Source organism: Triticum dicoccoides, chromosome 1A (genome assembly GCF_002162155.2).
Source record: "Triticum dicoccoides isolate Atlit2015 ecotype Zavitan chromosome 1A, WEW_v2.0, whole genome shotgun sequence".
Lineage (NCBI taxonomy): Eukaryota > Viridiplantae > Streptophyta > Magnoliopsida > Poales > Poaceae > Triticum > Triticum dicoccoides.
In genome coordinates this window covers 208,709,982-208,723,426 of record NC_041380.1, presented here as the reverse complement: position 1 = coordinate 208,723,426, position 13,445 = coordinate 208,709,982, and positions in this window count along the sequence as shown.

Genomic DNA, 13,445 nt, shown 5'->3' with positions numbered 1-13,445 from the left:
AGAAGTAATATGTTTTAGTTGTAATGGGGCAGGGCACTTTGCCAGAGAATGCCCCAAGGAGAAGGAAACTTGTGCTAGATAGTTGAGTTTGCAACAAAAGAAATGGAGTTGTAGAAGTGAGAACATTTTCTTTTATATTGAGGTGTTGAGTTGAGACATGTAATGGAAAAGCGAGAGATTGTAATCAATTGAGAGTGAATAAAGTTAGCATCGTTGGTACTGATATGGATTTTATGAGTTGTTACTCTATGAAGAAGAATTTTGACCATTTTTGAGGATATGAGAAATATGGTCTATGGAAGATTTGTGCATTTTAAGGGTGGTAGTACCCTATAAGAACCCTTCACCCATGGAAAAGATAAGGATACTCCACTGAGTGGATTTTGGACAAAATAAATACGAGTTTTGTCTCGATATGTGTGATGCCCCAAGAGTATGTGGGATGAAGTGGAGACCGTCAGTTGTTTGGACCAACTGTGGTCAAGGAGTCAGAAGAGAATGTTAAGTTGATTCGAGATAGACTGAAGGTAGCTTAGTCCAGGTAGAAGAGTTATGCAGACTTAAAAACGCAAGGAGGTAGTCTATGACATTGGAGACAGAGCATGTCTTTGCGTGTTCCCTCTGCGAGGAATTAAACGATTTGGAGTTAAGGGAAAATTAGCCCCGAGATTTGTAGGACATACCGAGTTTTGGAGCGTAAGAGAGAAGTGGCCTACAAGTTGGAGTCACCCGAAGGACTGTCAGGAGTTCATGATGTGTTTCACGTTTCCCAGTCAAAGAAGTGCCATGCAGAGATGGCCAATATTCCCTTGTAAGAACGCTTGACCCTGGACAGGATAATGATGTTCCACGAAGTGGAATATGGACTTCATAAGTATAAGTTATTTTTATCTCGGTATGTGGGATATCCCACGAGGATGAAGAGATAAATTACTATTGGATATAAAGGAGGTATGATGTTGGAAATATGGATCAAGGGAAACTCCATGATGAGTCTGAGTAATCATGTCCTAGTTTGGTGCCAATAGAAGGAAGGAAGACAATACAATTGGATGGATTTAAGAACACTAGGAAGTTGGAAGTTGGAATAATGATAAGTTGCCCGATGATAAAGTTCAAGGGCTACAAGTGATGAGATGGGCCATAACCCACAGGCCCCAGGACCTGCCAAGAAGTAAGCACACTCTTGCTGAAGGAAAAAACCCGGAAGAAGTTACGATTTTATCGATGGAAGATTTTATAGGAGCGACGCAAAACCTGAGAGTTGTGAAGGAATGATAGATGTTTGTTTGGCTTGCAGAATCAATGGATTATTTCGAACTTGGTTCGTCGACGAGAGAAATTCTGCAATGCTTGTGAGGATGACTCAGCGTTAGTATGTGAGATTCGCTAAACTGTATACATGGTAATGATTTGGGTGCGGGATGGATTGATCACCATACCGACTTACTCTCATTATTCGCCTTGCTATATGGGATGGTAAATCTGAGTGACTTACCTATAGTAGAGCGCCGACGATCAAAACCTTGTTTAAGCCTTAGAATGGTATAGGTATTTTTCCTTTGTACAAGGCAGCTTTGTCAACCGTAGGTTATACGGTGAGGATCAACCCAGACCCATTTCCTGCAAGAGAAACCATAAATTGTTAACCACCATGAGATATCGATAGTTATTTAGAATTGGCGCCAGACCCGTCAGCTAAGGAGACCAAATCTCCGAATAACCTTACCAAGAGGAAAGGACAAAAGAATTGAGGAAAAAGGTTATGCCGTTACCGGAAGAGCTCAGAGGAGGAATTTTCTCGAGGATCTGAGAAGACCGACACTGTCAAGAATAAGGATGGAGTATATGAGTTTTGATGGAACAGTAACCATGCTTCTAAGGGTGGTAGCACCCCAGACCCCAGTGATGATTGATGGATTTTGAGGAGACCCCCAAACCCTAACCTTTTCTTGCTAGCCTCTCCGAATCTCGAGGACGAGATTCATTTTAAGGGTGGTAGGTTTGTAACATCCCAAAATTCTAAATTTTGGAATGTTATAAACAAATAGATAGGTTTGATTGATTGTTTGAGTGATTGTCTGAAAGTGAGTGAAATTCGAAACTTTTTGAAAGTTAAATGAGAGGGAATAAAAGGACTTTCCCAAATTTTCACCTTTTTCTTTTGATCCCCGAGAATTCAAATTCTTTTCATCACAAAACCCTGGAGAGAAGATGACATGACTTCTTCCATTTATTTAAATGACATGGGGTGTTGAAAATATTTGAATTTCATTTGGAAAATATTTCCAATTCAGAAACTTTATGCAACTCAATGATTTTCATGAGAGAAGATAAAATGACTTCTTCAAATTATGAAATATGAGTTGGGAGTTTCAAAGGATCAATTTCATGTCCTTTTGGAATTAATTTTCAATTTGGATTTATTTGAGTTTTATTCAAATTATTTTTCTCCAAAAATAAAATATATGGAAAATAGGGTAACATGATTCCCTACATTAGAAAATTGGAGAGAAATAAATCTGAAATCATTTTGGTTTTTCTAAAAAGATTTTGTTGGATTTTAATAGACCAGTAGCACTCTTTGAATTATCTAAATTTGTGTGTATTTTATTTAATGCAAGAAAAATGTTCATCGTGTAAAAAATCTTTTTCTGAAAATTTTGGTATATTATATGCCTATATAATATTTTCTTTTAATTTGTTTTATTATTTTATTTGTCTCAAAATGTTTTTTTTCAATCCCGACTAGGTCGGCCCAGCCGAAGCCAGGCGAAGGCCCAGCTCTGCGCCGCCTTCCCCGTCGTCCCCGACCGGGACTCTCCCCGGAGTCCGGCGCCGCCCAACCTCCCTTGCCCCTTCCCCACGCCTCCCGAGGCCACCCCTCCTCCTTAAATACCGGGCCACCCCGGCCCCCTCTCCCTTCTCTCTCCTTGCCGCTGCCGCATCTCGCCGCAACTGCCGCGCCGCCGCCGCAGCTCCCGCCGCCGCCACTGCTCCTCCCGCACCGCTGCCCTGCGTCGCCCGCGACGCCTCCCGCCGCCGCCGCCTTGCCCCGCCGCCTGCAGTGCCGCCCGCGCCGCGTAGCTCCGCTTGCCGGAGCCGTCCGCCGGAGCTCGCCGGTCCGATCCGCTCCGCGAACCGCCGGTTCTGTTCGAACCGGTATAAAACCGCCCCGGTCCGGTTTATTTTCCTTTAGGTGATTTCGGTTTTCGTTAAAAAAACGGTTTAGTTTTTTTAGTTAGATCTATTTAGAGAACGTTCTCTGTTTAGAACTAGTTAGTGAATGTTCGTTATTTAGTGTTTTCTTTTTTCTGTTAATCTCGGCCAGGGACCCATCCGTGAAGATTTTATTTATAGATTAGTCCCTGATTTTCAAATGACTATAACTTTTTCCTCGTTAGTCCAAATCCAACGAAACCAACGCCCACGTCTTCGTTATGATCTCCTCTATCCAGTAATCCAACTCAAACATGTTTTTGAAAAGTTTAAAATTTGAATTAGATCAGATTTGAATTCAAACTTCGTTTGATCATAACTTGAGTTTCGTAGCTCCGTTTGAGTTGATTCTTTTTGCAAATCAAAGCTCTTGACCTAAACTTTCTGATAAGGCCAAATTCACATAATTTTGGTACTGTTAGGAAATGTTTTATGTTGCAAGAGTTATTTGCTTGGTTTTAGCGTTTTCCGAACTGTTTTCGTTGTTCTCTCCGATCTTTGAGTGATTGCTTATGTGTGGTTACTATTGCTTGATTACGATAGATTGACCGGAGTGTGACGAGTAGAGCTATCAAGATTTTTGAGTGCGAATCATCTTCATCAACATTGCAGGCAAGTTCACACTTTGATCATATCCCTTTAACACCCAGTTTTATGCATTAGTTTCAACCCTCAAACATTGCATGGTTAGGAATTGATAACATGTGGGTATTGGGAAGTAGTTGATGAGGTAGGAACCTATTGCCCTGCATTCGAACCTTGGGAGTTACTTTTACGTTATGCTTACATTGCCATGCTATGCTCGTAGACGTGGATTGGGTTTTGAGAGTATTCATGAAAGATGTGAGAGATTATTGTTAACTAAGGTTTAACTTAAGGTGGCTACTATAATACACATCTGGGTGGATTGGTTGGGGCACCCTGGGGATATACCAGTGGACTTGCCCGGACACCTGGGGATATACCACTGTTGTCCTAGGAGATCCCGGGGTTACCGTGTGATCATCCTATGGTTCGCCACCCAGGCTCAAAGGGATCATGAGACTATTCATACTAGAAACTTCTGTGTGCAGCCACAAGCTATTATGGGCTCTAGCATAGTTGACTAAGTTGTGCGAACTCTTACAGTGGTAGACTAGCAGATGTAGGGGATGTAGGTGGTACGGTCTACCCGATCGTAAGGTGCTAGCGCTTCTGAAAGACTATGTCTCGATCATCCGTCTTCTCAAACACCATGTAGTGCGAGAAACCAAACGAAGGCGATCGAGTCTTGTGGGGAAAAGTGCGCAAACCTCTGCAGAGTGTAATAAACTAATCATGGTTAGCCGTGTCCCCGGTTATGGACAATTTGAGTATCTAGTTCTTGGATTATCATGTGAATCTCATCATGTTACTTTAAATTAAGTTTGTTGGGTTTAATGATGTTACTTAATTGGGATTTAGAATGTTGTCAACCATTCTCAATGTTCAACAACCACCATGATAGTTAAATAAAATTTATTCCTTTGCAGTAGGGAAAATTGGCTTTTCGCAAAAACATATAACCATAGAGCTTTTCCACCAGCCATATATGCATGTAGTGATAGCCATTGTTCATCATTCTCTATGGTGTGAATTTGCCAGTACATTCAATGTACTGACCCTTTGTGGCTGCAACGTCTCATGTTGCAGGATATCTTACGACGAGTAAGTGATACGTTAGGGTTACGATTTCTACACTCAACTTTGCCGTTGGTGTTGATGGGAATCCACAACTTTGTTACTTCCGCTATTTTGGATTGAGGTAATAGTATTTACGTTACTTTATACATGTGATTTACCTTTGTTATAAATCCTCGAGTATTATGTGTGTCAGCATACCGATCCAGGGATGACACTTAAGCACAGAGACTTGATCCATTCGGGTCGGGTCGCTACAGTAAAACAAGACCAGCAAAGCCACCTGATGTGCCAACAATCCCGATAGGAGTCGTACGTATCTCATTCTCAGGGCAACACCGGATGAGACAAGCTACGAGTAAAACCAGACCTCGAGTTTCCCCGAGGTGGCCCCGCAGGCGGCTAGGTTCGGACCAACACTTGAAGAAGCACTGGCCCGGGGGGGTTAAAATAAAGATGACCCTCGGGAGCATGACTCCCAAGGGAAAAGTAGGTGGTGGTGAGGCAAATGGTAAGACCAAGGTTGGGCCTTGCTGGAGGAGTTTTATTCAAAGCGAACTGTCAAGGGGGTCCCATAACACCCAACCGCGTAAGGAACGCAAAATTAAGGAACATAACACCAGTATGACGGAAACTAGGGCAGCAAGAGTGGAACAAAACACCAGGCATAAGGCCGAGCCTTCCACCCTTTACCAAGTATATAGATGCATTAATTAAATAAGAGATATTGTGATATCCCAACATATCCATGTTCCAACATGGAACAAACTTCAACTTCACCTGCAACTAGCAACGCTATAAGAGGTTGAGCAAAAGCGGTAACATAGCCAAACAACGGTTTGCTAGGAAGGTGGGTTAGAGGCTTGACATGGCAACATGGGAGGCATGATATAACAAGTGGTAGGTAGCGCGACATAGAGATAGAACGGACAACTAGCAAGCAAAGATAGAAGTGATTTTGAGGGTATGATCATCTTGCCTGAAATCCCACAAGGAAGAAGAACGAGTCCATGAAGAAGACAAACGGACGTAGTCGAACGAATCCTCACAACTCCGGAACGGAACCGAAGCTAACGAGAGAAGCAACCCGGAAAGAAGCAAGCAACATAGTAAACAACCATCACATAAACATGGCATGCTGCACAACCAAGTATGATGCATGTCCGATTTAATGAGGCATGGCATGGCAAAGTGCACAAACAATACTACAAATTAAGTGGAGCTCAATATGCAATGAGTTGCATATTGACGAAACACCACATACATTTATTTAGTTCTCTCCCGTTATGTACCCAACAATATGAAATGTTGTTAAACATGGCAAGATGTGAATCATAAGAAAACTACCTATCTAGGCTAATTTAAATGAGGCCGGAACAACAAACAACAATTCCGGAAAATCCCCATGTGCATATTTTAAGGTTGGTACTGATCTGTCCTAAAGCATATTTTATTGTTGTTAAACAATAAAACAAAGTGCATCATGTTAAACTAGGAATTTTTCTACCCCATTTACATATAAAGTTTATTAAATTCGGAGCAACAATTAATTAGTTATGAAATAAATCATTTTAACATGGCATTTAAACAAATTAATGCAAACAACAAGTTTTTTTAACTAGGATGAAAGTAGCATATTATGAAACTTGACAAAATTCTAAGCATTTTTCATATAAAGTTTAATTAATTCCGATGCATGGTTATTTAGGTGTGAGCATTTTAAAATGATGGCAAATTCTGTAATTATGCGTGTGAAGGAAAATTAGCAAATTCGTCCAAGGAAAAACACGTCCACGGGCTGAAACTGCTTAGCCCAACAAGCACAGGAGAGGGGCTGGGCGCTGCTCACCGTGGCCAGGCCCAGTTTGATGCAGAGGTTGGAGGAGGTCGGGCTGGATCTGGCAAAGGGAAGGAGCTGCTGGGCCTAGGGAAAGTGGGTCGACGGGATGTGGGCCGTGGGACGGCGTTGGCCCACGAGCGTGTGTGCGATGGATTGAGGGTTCCTGCTTTCTGAAGAGAGACACGGCGCGACGTCGCTCCTGGTGGCAACGGGCGTGACGCCGGAAGGTCGGGGACGTGCGAAGGAGACTGGATCCGCGACGGGGAAGGATGGATCCATGCACTGGGACTGGATCCGGCCAACGGCGGCGGCGATGTGGAGCTCCGGTGATGGTTGACCATGGCAGCGGCGTCCTGCAGCTGATGCAGCGCGGGGATTGGAGAGGACCAGGGAAAACGGGGTGAGGACGAGGAGAGGCCCAGTGCTGTTGACCTGCTGGTCGGAGAGGTGGTCGCGGCCTCCCGTGACCCTGGTCTCCAGCGAGCGACGGGGTGGAGGCGACGGGTCACGGGTGATGAAGCTCGGGGTTGTCCACGCGGGAGGCTGGAGGTGCGGGCGCTCGGGCGCGCGGCGGGACGGCTCAGGCCCAAATCTAGCCCGGGGTGGGCCCTGCGCGGGCCTGAGCGGGCCACGGTGAAGTGGGGGTGCCGGGGGCAAATGGCGAGATCTAGTAGGCTGTGGGCGGCGGCTCAGGTGGCGGCGGGCCAATGGCATCGCGCCAAGTGGCCGCGAGGAGGTGGGGAGCGCCGGAATCGAAGGAGAAGGCTGGAGGTGGCGGCAGCTGATGATTTGGGGGCGCTGAATTCGAGGAGGGGGGATTAGCTGCTGCCCAAAATGGCAAGAGGGAGGTTTAAATAGGAAAGGGGGGGTTAGGATTAGGGTTAGGAGGGGTTTGAGGCCGTTTCGGAGCCATTTGATCTCGATCGGAGGGTCCGGAGCGGAGGGGGTTTGATAGGTGGGCTAGTGGGTTGTGCTAGAGAGGTTTGGGCTGAGATGAGAGGGAAGTAAAGCAGCCCGGCAACTGCTTCCGGAGACCAAAAACATCCGGCGTTTGACCGACTATATTGTGGCTATAGTTATCTGTTGGGGCGTCAAACGGACTCCGAATGCGATGAAACTTGGCAGCCGGCCTACTGACAACATAACAACACCACATGCCAACTTTGAACCCATTCCGAGAACATTTTCCGGGTACTTATAAAATAATATTTCGGACGTGCTGCGGCGCGTGCAAGTGTGTCTGGGCTCAGAACGAACAACGGAAGGAACGGGGGGCCGGGACGGATGCAAGTTTTGAAAACATGATGATGCAATGCACATGATGACATGGCAAGATGCAACAAACAAACGAGTGACAAGGCAACAACAGCGAAAAATTGGAAGACACCTGACGCAATGGCCTCAGGGCGTCACAAACACCTAGTTGTTTATTCTTGGAAGCCTCCCTTATGGGGAAATGTCTCCTAGTGCTTCCACTGAGCCATGGTAGTTCATTACTGCTCCGGAACACTTAGGTTGGCCGGCATGTATCCTTCTTTGTTCCTGTGTTTGTCCCTTCAGGGAATTGTCATGCGTTGTTCCTTTAAGTCCTTGTAGCTTGCTATGACTTGGGTTCATACATTGATGATCGACACGTTCGTTGCTGGGTTACGTATGTCTGTCCCTATAAGTTTGTGCCACCTTGGGTTTATGACTAGTCATGTTGGCCCGGGTTCTCTATCATATGGATGATAGCGACACAATCATATACGTGAGCCAAAAGGCGCAAAGTTCCCGGCCAAGGTAAGGTTGCAGCCGTGGGACTACCGTGCGTGAGGCCGCAAAGTGATATGATGTGTTACATGCTAGATCGGCGTGACTTAGGATCGGGGTCCTAACAGCCTTGGGGGTACTCCTTAACCTCTTGTTGGATTTCATCCTCGTACCTAATGACACATAGCATATTTTGGTGTGGTAGCAACCAAGTTCCATTCATGTCCATATTTATCTCAAGTAGGATTGAGTTCACCTTGATTACAATGGTGTGGGCTCGAGCTCTTGCCATAGGCCCACGTGGTGCTTGATGTGTTGGTATAGAGTCCATGGGGATGATGGAAGGATGCTCCACATCCCCATACATGGGACGAAACTGACAACATGCAAGAATCATATTGGACGACCCATATGACGCTACTGGCCTAATTCGGAAAGGCCATAATGGGTCATGGGTTCCCAGGCCATAAATGGGCTATATGCGAATAGGTTGTTAACAGGCTTTCCATGGGCCGGCCCACTAACTTTTGACCAAGTCAAACGGGCTAGCCTTTTAAACATAAAAAGGACACTGTTCGTTCGTGCCACGTGCCGACGTATCATAGGCGCCTCTTGTCCATTGAATGGATGACATTTGTCCCAACGCCGAGCTAACATGTGGTTCCTTTGGCCAATGAGAATTTTACACGTGGAAAATCCCCATTGGTCCAGGCTGTTAACGGGTTACCGGATCCAAACTGGAACCCGATAACTTAATGACGACCCATTGCGGTGGATGCCACATGTCTGTTACCCTTGACGAAAAAACGTCCATGACGCGTCTTTTATTGTCATGGAAATGGACACTTCCGTGATGATAATTTTAGTATTATCATGGAACACTTCTACGACAGCATAGGTATGACTATCTTGATTCTGTCATAAAATCTTCATGAATGTACATGCATGATAGAAAACGTGACCTACTGTGACAAACACGTATCATCATGGAAGTGTTTTTTGTAGTGCTGTTATCCATTATGTGTATGTGAATTTAGCACATGTGTGATTAGATCTTGATCAATTGAGTGTTGTTCTTGTGTTCTTCTCTTGATTTTCTCCTTTCCCTACCTCCAAGTGTGGAAAGATCATGAACTAGGGTTCCACCCTACATCATCTTGGATCAGAGCATAGGTTGATTCACATCTTGGAGTCCTACCCCCCACTTTCTAGCCTAATTTTGCTTGTTTTTGGCCAATTTCGAAAATCCCCACAAAAAAGCCATACCATTTTTTTTGTCATTTGTTGGTTTGAGGATGTTTTGTTGATTTTGATCCATGGATTCAATATGTTGCAAGTGGATCTAGCATTCCCCACATTCTCCACCATGAAACCCGCCCCAAAATCGCTCAATTTTTTCTCTTTACCCAAATTTTCGTGTTCTTCCCGAGCCTCAAATCCCCACGGACGACCTGCCCGGACGATCCGGACGAAGTCCTGGACGATCCAGAGATTTCCCGGATGAACCGGACCCTCTCCCGAATCATCCGACTACACCTGTCGAAACTAAAAAAAGACAGCTGCCACCACCACTCTCTTCTGCATATCCAGCCATTGTCCACCACCATTGCACCTTCCGCTACCACCAGTTTGACATTTGGTATTTGTCGATGTTGTTTATCAACGGTATCATCCAAAATTGATCTTAAAATTGGCTACTATCAAATTTGCATATAAAGGGTGATGAACGGAAAACGGCTTTTGAAACCAGATTTGGCTTATGAATGGTTAGTCATGCCTATGGCCTTATCCAAAGCACCTAGCACATTCATGCGAGTCATGCATTATGTCCTTCGAAAATACATTTGCATTTGTGTTGTGGTATACTTTGATGATACCCTTATCTTTAGCCAATCTCTAGAAGATCATGTCGAACATCTTCGAGAGGTCTAGCAAGTTCTATGAAACGAGCATCTTTATGTGAATATGGAAAAATGCACTTTTGGTGTTGATAAGCTTGTTTTCTTGGACTTTGTTGTGTCTTCTAAGTGTGTTCAAGTAGACGAGTCTATGATTCACGCTATTAAAACATTACGACACTAGTGGTAATGGCATAGGTGGCGTGTTGATGCAAGAGAAGCGACTCATTGCTTATTTTAGTGAGGAACTTTCCGGCGCACAACTTAATTATCCCATCTATGACAAAGAGTTGTATGCTTTGGTAAGGGTATTGCGTGTTTGGGAGCATTATCTTCAGTCTCATGAATTTGTCCTACATACGGATCATGAAACGCTTAATTACCTTAAAGGTCAAACCAAGTTGAATAAACAACATGTCGGATGCTCTTTCCCTCAAGTACATGTTAGTTGCTCAACTTGAATTGAATGTTACTAGATTTGAGCACATTAAAGACTTGTATGCGCATGGTACTTCGTTTGTGATTCCTTGTGCCAATTGGCAAGCTAAAATTTCTTGGGAGCGGTGTTATCTCAAGGATGGCTATCTTATCAGACTAACAAACTTTGTATACCCGAGTCTTCTCTTCGTTTGTTGCTTTTGCAAGAAGCTCATGATGGAGGACTTGTGGGACACTTCGGCCGCAACAAGACCTTCACCATGCTCTCCAAGAACAACTTTTGGCCAAAGATGTTTCACGACGTCGCACGCTACACCAACAGGTGCATCAAATGTCGCAAAGCTAAGTCCCAAGCTCAATCTCATGGCTTACATATGCCACTTCCTATTCTACATCACCCATGTGAAGATATTTAGTATGGACTATGTGCTTGGTTTGGCTAGAACCCCAAATGGTAAAGATTCATTTTTTTGTGGACCGTTTCTCTAAGATAGCACATTTCATTCCTTGCAACAAGACAAACGATGCTTTAGATGTTGCAAATCTCTTTTGTAGGGAAATCTTGCGATTGCATGAAGTGCCCAAGACGATTGTGTCGGACCGCGATGTCAAGTTCCTAAGTTACTTTAAGACACCATGCGCCAAGATCGGAATCAAGCTACTTTTCTCATCAACATACCACCCACAAACCAACGGGCAAATGAAGGTCACCAATCGGACTCTCTCTACACTCCTCCCTGTCTTGATCAAGAAGAACATCAAGTAATGGGAAGAATGCTTGCCCATAGCCGAATACACCTACAATCGAGCATGACACTCGACAACTGGCAAGTCCCCTTCAAGGTCGTCTACGGCTTCAACCCGTTGTCACCGTTGGACATCCTTCCTCTACCACTAGAAGAGCGAACCAACATGGACATGAGTAGAAGAGCAAGTTACCTCAAGAAGGTGCATGAAGAGACATGCCGTACGATCGAGAACCAAGTGCACCACCTCGCTACCAAGCGCAACATCAACAAGCACCCCATGGTGTTCAACCCCGAGGACCTTGTGTGCGTACACCATGCAAAGAACGTTTCCCCAATGAGCGCAAGTCCAAGCTCCTACCTCGTGTTGATGGACCATTCGAGGTGCTAGCTCGCTACAATAACAATGCCTACAAGATTGATCTCCCGCGCGACAAGTACATCGTGAGCTACATCTTTAACGTCAAAGACCTATCTGCCTTCCATTGTGATGGAGTTAATGATCCGAGGTCGAGTCTTCCCGAGAGGGGGGAGATGATGCGGAGCATCCTACAGTCATCCCCATGGACGTACCCTCGTCTCCCAAGACACCAAGTGAACCAATGACTAGAGCTCGTGCAAGGGCCATCGAAATCGAGGTGAACTCGCACTTCTCTGAGCTTACACATTCTGCATGGGAGACATGGCTACTACTTCAAGAGGAGACGTTGTGTGTGATCATGTACTTCGAGGATGGCCATGGAGCCACTATGAACAACGGACAAGACAGTGAGGACGCTAAGCACGAGAAGCAAGAGAAGGAGCTGACGGCCAGCTACAGCCACCGGATGACCGGTCCTTATCAGACGTTCGGCGCCCTGAGGATCAATCAGCCAGACGGCCCAGCCGACGAACCCTACAGCGGTCGGACGACCGGCAAGTACTGGACGTCTGACATCCTCCAGCAACTGAACGACGGCCCTCCTCCAAAACTCCGGTGCCACTAGTCTAGTACTAAAATAGCGGAAGAAGGAAGCCTTCTAGATGTCCGAGCCCCGGACATCCGATGTCCTCCTGACAACCGGATGCTCGTGAGCCACCGGATGACTGGTAACCTCCGGACGTTCAGAACTGCCTGTGTGCAGACACTCTGGTTTGGACCCATTTATCCCCCTCTCTCCCCTAGACTATATATACCCCTTCACTTGGATGAAGTGGGGTTAGCAAAGTATATTGATATTATCTAGAGAGAGCTTTGCTCATCTTCCCCTCCTCTTGGAGACCAAGATCTCTTAGGAGAAGATCCCTAAGTGGATATCAAGACCTCCCTTGTGGAGAAGACTATTATCAAGACTTCATCTCCTTTGGATTTGGGAAGGACCTTACCAATGTGCTATTTTCTCTTGATTGTTCATCTCATACTTGTGGGTCTCATGTATGCTATTCTGGTGGATGTGTGATTTGGGTTTTATTTGAGTAATTCCTCTTGTTGTTCTTGTTGATTTCCCCCTTTACCCCTCGAAGTGGGAACATATCATCAATTGGGGTTCCACCCTACATCAAAAGCTCAATAAGGCAACCTCGGTTTCGATAGCTCTTGCACACGCTCTTGTCATCGGTCCACTTGGTGTTTGGGGTGATGATGGAATGACCATGGGGATGACCGAAGGATGCTTTGAATCAGGTGTGGTACAATGCGACATCGCAGAGGAGGCGGGGAGGTGGCGGCATGACGAGAGGCGGAGGTGCATCTGGCTACAAAGGGATCGATGAAGGAACGCTCATGGTGGTGGCACGCGAAGGAGGATCGAGATTCGGGGGAGAAGAGGAGGGATGATCCTGGCTAGAGAGGGCGAGCGGTTGGCGCACATCAAAGCCAGCCACATCGGCCCCCATCCCCACTTCCCAAGCACA